Source organism: Drosophila bipectinata, unplaced genomic scaffold (genome assembly GCF_030179905.1).
Source record: "Drosophila bipectinata strain 14024-0381.07 unplaced genomic scaffold, DbipHiC1v2 scaffold_141, whole genome shotgun sequence".
NCBI lineage: Eukaryota > Metazoa > Arthropoda > Insecta > Diptera > Drosophilidae > Drosophila > Drosophila bipectinata.
In genome coordinates this window covers 22501-32500 of record NW_027222779.1, presented here as the reverse complement: position 1 = coordinate 32500, position 10000 = coordinate 22501, and the positions used below count along the sequence as shown (strand labels likewise).

The 10000-nt window shown below is 31.9% G+C and overlaps 2 non-coding genes across 2 annotated transcripts in view; both read right to left on the bottom strand.

The window, feature by feature from the left end:
• Positions 1–270, bottom strand: part of LOC138926989 (small subunit ribosomal RNA) — a 1995-nt gene extending 1725 nt beyond the window's left edge. The window contains exon 1 of the ribosomal RNA XR_011443640.1: positions 1–270. This exon is cut by the window's left edge and continues 1725 nt beyond it. This is a non-coding gene — a ribosomal RNA (small subunit ribosomal RNA).
• A 6074-nt stretch (positions 271–6344) lies between these two features.
• LOC138926985 (large subunit ribosomal RNA) overlaps positions 6345–10000 on the bottom strand; it is a 3950-nt gene continuing 294 nt past the window's right edge. Inside the window, exon 1 of the ribosomal RNA XR_011443636.1 lies at positions 6345–10000. This exon is cut by the window's right edge and continues 294 nt beyond it. This is a non-coding gene — a ribosomal RNA (large subunit ribosomal RNA).

Sequence of the window (10000 nt, the reverse complement as noted above, 5' to 3'; positions counted from 1 at the left end):
CTGCATGTTATCTAGAGTTCAACCAATATAACGATCTTGCGATCGCTTGGTTTTAGCCTAATAAAAGCACATGTCCCATAAGGTTCATGTTTTAATTGCATGTATTAGCTCTAGAATTACCACAGTTATCCAAGTAACTGTTAACGATCTAAGGAACCATAACTGATATAATGAGCCTTTTGCGGTTTCACTTTTAATGCGTGTGTACTTAGACATGCATGGCTTAATCTTTGAGACAAGCATATAACTACTGGCAGGATCAACCAGAATAATGTTTATATCTTTGATATATTTCATTTTCATATTGATATATAGAAAATAAATATTGCAAATATTTGTATAAATTAAAATATTAACGAATTTGGCCAATTATTATATGGCATTCAATATTCGTTCATTTATTTAAAATATATATATATATATATATATTTATAATATATCCCTCGGGTGCCCAACGCATACACCTCAGGGTATATTTTTTTCATGGCTTTTTCTTAAACCCTCGTTTGTGTTAGGGTATTTATATGAGCGGGCGGTCTTTTTATTTATATAAGCCTTCTTTAATATTTTTTTAATAAAATACAATATTATGCATATATTTAATTCTAAAATATCTTTATATTTTCACATACAACAATTTGTATATATTCACATATATATATTTGCTTAATTTTATAATAAAATTATCGCATATGTATTTTGATAATAAATTTAAATTTATTTTCTTTGTATATAAAAGTCTAGTTTTATATGATATAAAACTAAGCACTTTTTAATTTTCATATATTTATATATTTTCATATATATAGTTTATTCATATTTATTTATACAATAATAATAATAATAATATTACTACTATTATCATATACGTATATGAAATTAAATTTAATTCCATATACTTACTAGGATATAATAAAAAGAAATTTTTATTTGCCTAGAACCAGAAATTAACGATAATAATTGGAAACTTGTCAAATTATAATTTATAATAAGACGTAGACGCTTCAACGATATTATCTAAGTATACAATATAGTGTATATATAATATATAATATAGTATGTTATATTATATAGATAGGCTTACACCACCTACCATATATACCTTTTTGACCACACTTTCGTCAAGCTGGGTATTTATTTGCCTTCTTTCCCTCACCTAAAAATACTCATCGGTATTTTAGTATATTCATATAATATAAATAATATACTATATTGGTAGGACGACACCACCTACCCTATATACCTTTTTGAACACACTTTCGTCAAGCTGGGTATTTATTTGCCTTTTTACCCTCACCTAAATATACTCATCGGTATATTTCAGTATATTTTAGTATATCCATATGAATATGTATATCCATATCCATATCCATATGAAAATAATTTAATATTTCCATATTTAATATAATATAATTAAATTATTATATTATATATTATATGGTAGGCTAACATCATCACCTACCATATATTCCATATACATATAAATATTTTCATATTCATATATATTTTTTTTTATATTCATATATTTTCATATATGTTATATGCATATGTATTCATAACCATATGCTCATATATTAATACTGGCGGTCTTCTGTTTAATATAATATTATTTTAATATTATATTGGTAGGCTGAACACCACCTACCCTATATACCTTTTTGAACACGGTTTCGTCAATCCGGTCATTTATTGTATGGGAAGTATGACTTTCCCACACATATTTGGATATCCATACGATTGCATATCCATATGAAAATATTTTTAATATTTTTAATATATTTTTAATATTTCCATATTTAATATAATATAATTAAATTATTATATTATATATTATATGGTAGGCTAACATCATCACCTACCATATATTCCATATACATATAAATATTTTCATATCCATATATTTTTTTTTATATTCATATATTTTCATATATGTTATATGCATATGTATTCATAACCATATGCTTATATATTAATACTGGCGGTCTTCTGTTTAATATAATATTATTTTAATATTATATTGGCAGGCTGAACACCACCTACCCTATATACCTTTTTGAACACGGTTTCGTCAATCCGGTCATTTATTGTATGGGAAGTATGACTTTCCCACACATATTTGGATATCCATACGATTGCATATCCATATGAAAATATTTTTAATATTTTTAATATATTTTTAATATTTCCATATTTAATATAATATAATTAAATTATTATATTATATATTATATGGTAGGCTATCACCATCACCTACCATATATTTCATATACATATAAATATTTTCATATCCATATATATTTTTTTATATTCATATATTTTCATATATGTTATATGCATATGTATTCATAACCATATGCTTATATATTAATACTGGCGGTCTTCTGTTTAATATAATATTATTTTAATATTATATTGGTAGGCCGAACACCACCTACCCTATATACCTTTTTGAACACGGTTTCGTCAATCCGGTCATTTATTGTATGGGAAGTATGACTTTCCCACACATATTTGGATATCCATACGATTGCATATCCATATGAAAATATTTTTAATATTTTTAATATATTTTTAATATTTCCATATTTAATATAATATAATTAAATTATTATATTATATATTATATGGTAGGCTATCACCATCACCTACCATATATTTCATATACATATAAATATTTTCATATCCATATATATTTTTTTATATTCATATATTTTCATATATGTTATATGCATATGTATTCATAACCATATGCTCATATATTAATACTGGCGGTCTTCTGTTTAATATAATATTATTTTAATATTATATTGGTAGGCCGAACACCACCTACCCTATATACCTTTTTGAACACGGTTTCGTCAATCCGGTCATTTATTGTATGGGAAGTATGACTTTCCCACACATATTTGGATATCCATACGATTGCATATCCATATGAAAATATTTTTAATATTTTTAATATATTTTTAATATTTCCATATTTAATATAATATAATTAAATTATTATATTATATATTATATGGTAGGCTATCCTCATCACCTACCATATATTTCATATACATATAAATATTTTCATATCCATATATATTTTTTTATATTCATATATTTTCATATATGTTATATGCATATGTATTCATAACCATATGCTCATATATTAATACTGGCGGTCTTCTGTTTAATATAATATTATTTTAATATTATATTGGCAGGCTGAACACCACCTACCCTATATACCTTTTTGAACACGGTTTCGTCAATCCGGTCATTTATTGTATGGGAAGTATGACTTTCCCACACATATTTGGATATCCATACGATTGCATATCCATATGAAAATATTTTTAATATTTTTAATATATTTTTAATATTTCCATATTTAATATAATATAATTAAATTATTATATTATATATTATATGGTAGGCTAACATCATCACCTACCATATATTCCATATACATATAAATATTTTCATATTCATATATATTTTTTTTTATATATTCATATATTTTCATATATGTTATATGCATATGTATTCATAACCATATGCTTATATATTAATACTGGCGATCTTCTGTTTAATATAATATTATTTTAATATTATATTGGTAGGCCGAACACCACCTACCCTATATACCTTTTTGAACACGGTTTCGTCAATCCGGTCATTTATCGTATAGGAAGTACGACTTTCCCACACATATTTGGATATCCATACGATTGCATATCCATATGAAAATATTTTTAATATTTTTAATATTCGTGAGTTTTTAAATAGGGACAGAAGGAATCTCTTGAATTGAATCATGCGCGTCACTAATAAGATGACGAGGCATTTGGCTACCTATGCGAAAGTAATTCAACTCCCGCCGTCTTAAGGTTTAAGACTTATAACAATATATGTTTAATATTTTTAATATCCGTGAGGTTTTAAATAGGGACAGAAGGAATCTCTTGAATTGAATCATGCGCGTCACTAATAAGATGACGAGGCATTTGGCTACCTATGCGAAAGTAATTCAACTCCCGCCGTCTTAAGGTTTAAGACTTATAACAATATATGTTTAATATTTTTAATATCCGTGAGGTTTTAAATAGGGACAGAAGGAATCTCTTGAATTGAATCATGCGCGTCACTAATAAGATGACGAGGCATTTGGCTACCTATGCGAAAGTAATTCAACTCCCGCCGTCTTAAGGTTTAAGACTTATAACAATATATGTTTAATATTTTTAATATCCGTGAGGTTTTAAATAGGGACAGAAGGAATCTCTTGAATTGAATCATGCGCGTCACTAATAAGATGACGAGGCATTTGGCTACCTATGCGAAAGTAATTCAACTCCCGCCGTCTTAAGGTTTAAGACTTATAACAATATATGTTTAATATTTTTAATATCCGTGAGGTTTTAAATAGGGACAGAAGGAATCTCTTGAATTGAATCATGCGCGTCACTAATAAGATGACAAGGCATTTGGCTACCTATGCGAAAGTAATTCAACTCCCGCCGTCTTAAGGTTTAAGACTTATAACAATATATGTTTAATATTTTTAATATCCGTGAGGTTTTAAATAGGGACAGAAGGAATCTCTTGAATTGAATCATGCGCGTCACTAATAAGATGACGAGGCATTTGGCTACCTATGCGAAAGTAATTCAACTCCCGCCGTCTTAAGGTTTAAGACTTATAACAATATATGTTTAATATTTTTAATATCCGTGAGGTTTTAAATAGGGACAGAAGGAATCTCTTGAATTGAATCATGCGCGTCACTAATAAGATGACGAGGCATTTGGCTACCTATGCGAAAGTAATTCAACTCCCGCCGTCTTAAGGTTTAAGACTTATAACAATATATGTTTAATATTTTTAATATCCGTGAGGTTTTAAATAGGGACAGAAGGAATCTCTTGAATTGAATCATGCGCGTCACTAATAAGATGACAAGGCATTTGGCTACCTATGCGAAAGTAATTCAACTCCCGCCGTCTTAAAGTTTAAGACTTATAACAATATAAATGAAAAATATTATTTTCATTTTTCACGTCACTAATAAGATGACGAGGCATTTGGCTACCTAAACGAAAGTAATTCATCTTCCGCCGTTATAAGGTTTAAGACTTATAACAATATAAATGAAAAATATTATTTTCATTTTTCACGTCACTAATAAGATGACGAGGCATTTGGCTACCTATGCGAAAGTAATTCAACTCCCGCCGTCTTAAAGTTTAAGACTTATAACAATATAAATGAAAAATATTATTTTCATTTTTCACGTCACTATTAAGATGACGAGGCATTTGGCTACCTAAACGAAAGTAATTCATCTTCCGCCGTTATAAGGTTTAAGACTTATAACAATATAAATGAAAAATATTATTTTCATTTTTCACGTCACTAATAAGATGACGAGGCATTTGGCTACCTATGCGAAAGTAATTCAACTCCCGCCGTCTTAAAGTTTAAGACTTATAACAATATAAATGAAAAATATTATTTTCATTTTTCACGTCACTAATAAGATGACGAGGCATTTGGCTACCTATGCGAAAGTAATTCAACTCCCGCCGTCTTAAGGTTTAAGACTTATAACAATATATGTTTAATATTTTTAATATCCGTGAGGTTTTAAATAGGGACAGAAGGAATCTCTTGAATTGAATCATGCGCGTCACTAATAAGATGACGAGGCATTTGGCTACCTATGCGAAAGTAATTCAACTCCCGCCGTCTTAAGGTTTAAGACTTATAACAATATATGTTTAATATTTTTAATATCCGTGAGGTTTTAAATAGGGACAGAAGGAATCTCTTGAATTGAATCATGCGCGTCACTAATAAGATGACGAGGCATTTGGCTACCTATGCGAAAGTAATTCAACTCCCGCCGTCTTAAAGTTTAAGACTTATAACAATATAAATGAAAAATATTATTTTCATTTTTCACGTCACTAATAAGATGACGAGGCATTTGGCTACCTAAAAGAAAGTAATTCATCTTCCGCCGTTATAAGGTTTAAGACTTATAACAATATAAATGAAAAATATTATTTTCATTTTTCACGTCACTAATAAGATGACGAGGCATTTGGCTACCTAAACGAAAGTAATTCAACTCCCGCCGTCTTAAGGTTTAAGACTTATAACAATATAAATGAAAAATATTATTTTCATTTTTCACGTCACTAATAAGATGACGAAACAGTTAGTAGGCCACAATTAGTAGGGAAACGTGGACAACCCGTGATAAATCCTTATATGCTTTCTTAGATATAGCATATAAAGATTTTTTATACTAAATATACATATTTACACATGCATATTTACATTTTTTTTATATTTCGAATCATCAAGCAAAGGATAAGCTTCAGTGGATCGCAGTATGGCAGCTGCTCAACCACTTACAACACCTTGCCCGTTACAAAAGTCGTTTACAATTGATTCTAGGCTTTGTCATTGTATTAAATAATGTTTTCATATGTAACTAGCATGGCATCAGGTGATCAAAGATCCTCCCAATTTACTATGTTACAAATTACATTGGCATCACATCCATTGTCGTTTAAAATATAAATAATAAACTTTAAATGGTTTAGAAGCCATACAATGCAAATTGCCCCTTATTTATCATTGCAGTCCAGCACGGATACGACCTTAGAGGCGTTCAGGCATAATCCAACGGACGTAGCGTCATACCACTGTTCGCTCGAACAAGTATTGTGCCATTGGTCCGTACCTGCGGTTCCTCTCGTACTACGCAGGAATGCTGTCGCAACAACGTTTTGTCATTAGTAGGGTAAAACTAACCTGTCTCACGACGGTCTAAACCCAGCTCACGTTCCCTTGCATGGGTGAACAATCCAACGCTTGGTGAATTTTGCTTCACAATGATAGGAAGAGCCGACATCGAAGGATCAAAAAGCGACGTCGCTATGAACGCTTGGCCGCCACAAGCCAGTTATCCCTATGGTAACTTTTCTGACACCTCTTGTTAAAAACTCTTTAAACCAAAAGGATCGATAGGCCGAGCTTTTGCTGTCCCTGTGTGTACTGAACACCGAGATCAAGTCAGCATTTGCCCTTTTGCTCTATGTGTGGTTTCTGTCCGCACTGAGCTGGCCTTGGGACACCTCCGTTATTATTTGAGAGATGTACCGCCCCAGTCAAACTCCCTACCTGGCAATGTCCTTGAATTGGATCATACCTGAGTAATTGGAGTTATACCAAATTTTCAAATCGATAATACATGAATGCATCTCTCATTAAAGAATTTGTTTGCGATTATATAACAAACTCGTGATACTTTGATCAAGAAGCTTGCATCAAAACCCAATACCATAAGATATAATAAATATATCCGTATAATGGCTAGGAAATGATACACGTTCCATTTAATCAAGTAAGTAAGGAAACAATAAGAGTAGTGGTATTTCATTGTCGATACCAAACCGAAGTCTAATATCTCCCACTTATTCTACACCTCTTATGTCTCCTTACACTGCCAGATTAGAGTCAAGCTCAAAAGGGTCTTCTTTCCCCGCTAATTATTCCAAGCCCGTTCCCTTGGCTGTGGTTTCGCTAGATAGTAGATAGGGACAGAAGGAATCTCGTTAATCCATTCATGCGCGTCACTAATTAGATGACGAGGCATTTGGCTACCTTAAGAGAGTCATAGTTACTCCCGCCGTTGACCCGCGCTTACTTGAATTTCTTCACTTTGACATTCAGAGCACTGGGCAGAAATCACATTGTGTCAACACCCGCTAGGGCCATCACAATGCTTTGTTTTAATTAGACAGTCGGATTCCCCAAGTCCGTGCCAGTTCTGAATTGATTGTTAATTGATAATCGTTATAATTAATAAGAACTAATTGGTTTGACCCAACTAGTATTCTTAAAAATTTTAGCAAGAAAGTTCCACAATTGGATACGTAACTAAACTATCCGGGGAACAAGTTACAACCATAAATGATTATAACTCTATTTACCCAGAACGAGCACATAAACCATATTATTGTTTCCCAATCAAGCCCGACTATCTCAATCTTCAGAGCCAATCCTTATCCCGAAGTTACGGATCTAATTTGCCGACTTCCCTTACCTACATTATTCTATCGACTAGAGACTCTTCACCTTGGAGACCAGCTGCGGATATTGGTACGGCCTGTTGAGAAGTTTGCGTATCCCCACCATAAATTTTCAAGGTCCGAGGAGAAAATATCGACACAACAGTATATGTCATGCTCTTCTAGCCCATCTACCATATCTCTCTGCGAAAGACTTCCATGGTAGTACGACTATAAAACAGAAAAGAAAACTCTTCCGATATCTCTCGACGGCTTCTTTATGGTCGTTCCTGTTGCCAGGATGAGCACGAGGCCCATATTTAATAACAAACGGATACTCAACAGGTTACGGAATTGGAACCGTATTCCCTTTCGTTCAAAATTATTCAAGTATATAATTTTCACAATAATTGTAATATTTATTTTTACTTGAAAATTTTCGGCTTTCGCCTTGAACTTAGGACCGACTAACTCGTGATCAACCACTGTTCACACGAAACCCTTCTCCACTTCAGTCCTCCAAGGTCTCATTCGATTATTTGCTACTACCACCAAGATCTGTACCAATAGCAGCTCCATGCAGGCTTACGCCAAACACTTCTACGCATACCATTGTACCTTCCTACTCACTAAAGTTTCAAAATTTATATTACAAGTAATATAAATCATCTACTTTAGCGGTAATGTATAGGTATACAACTTAAGCGCCATCCATTTTAAGGGCTAGTTGCTTCGGCAGGTGAGTTGTTACACACTCCTTAGCGGATTTCGACTTCCATGATCACCGTCCTGCTGTTTTAAGCAACCAACGCCTTTCATGGTTTCTGCATGAGTTGTTAATTTGGGCACCGTAACATTACGTTTGGTTCATCCCACAGCGCCAGTTCTGCTTACCAAAAGTGGCCCACTGGGCACATTATATCATAACCTTAAACTTCATATCAAGAAAGTTAAGGTTCTTACCCATTTAAAGTTTGAGAATAGGTTAAGATCGTTTCGACCCTAAGGCCTCTAATCATTCGCTTTACCAGATAAGATTATTTTATATAACATTAAAATGCACCAGCTATCCTGAGGGAAACTTCGGAAGGAACCAGCTACTAGATGGTTCGATTGGTCTTTCGCCCCTATACTCAATTCTGACAATCGATTTGCACGTCAGAACTGTTTCGGTCTTCCATCAGGGTTTCCCCTGACTTCAACCTGATCAAGTATAGTTCACCATCTTTCGGGTCACAGCATATCTGCTCAAGGTACGTTCCAGTTAGAGGCATAAATAATATAAATATTATTATACATAACTATATAGAACGCCCCGGGATTGTGTTAATTAACTATAAAATAGTTAAAAAACTAATCCCATTAATAGTCAAGTTAATTACGCTATTAGGTTTATATCCCAATAACTTGCACATATGTTAGACTCCTTGGTCCGTGTTTCAAGACGGGTCCCGAAGGTATCCTGAATCTTTCGCATTGTTAATCATACAAGTGCATATAATAAACACAAAAATCAATGATAATTATGCCATTATATAATTCCGAAAAATTAACGCACTGTATTCTTATTAATCTATCAACACTTTATCAAATTAATGACATTTATCCTATGTTAAAATGCAAGCATAATAATTTGAATAAACTATAAGTCATATTTTATGATAAATTATATATGTTAATAGATTACAATGTCCTTATATGGAAAAAATGCACACTATTTCTATAATATTATTTAAATATTATAACTTTAATGATGAATTTTCCATAATGGATATTCAGGTTCATCGGGCTTAACCTCTAAGCAGTTTCACGTACTATTTAACTCTCTATTCAGAGTTCTTTTCAACTTTCCCTCACGGTACTTGTTTACTATCGGTCTCATGGTTATATTTAGTTTTAGATGGAGTTTACCACCCACTTAGTGCTGCACT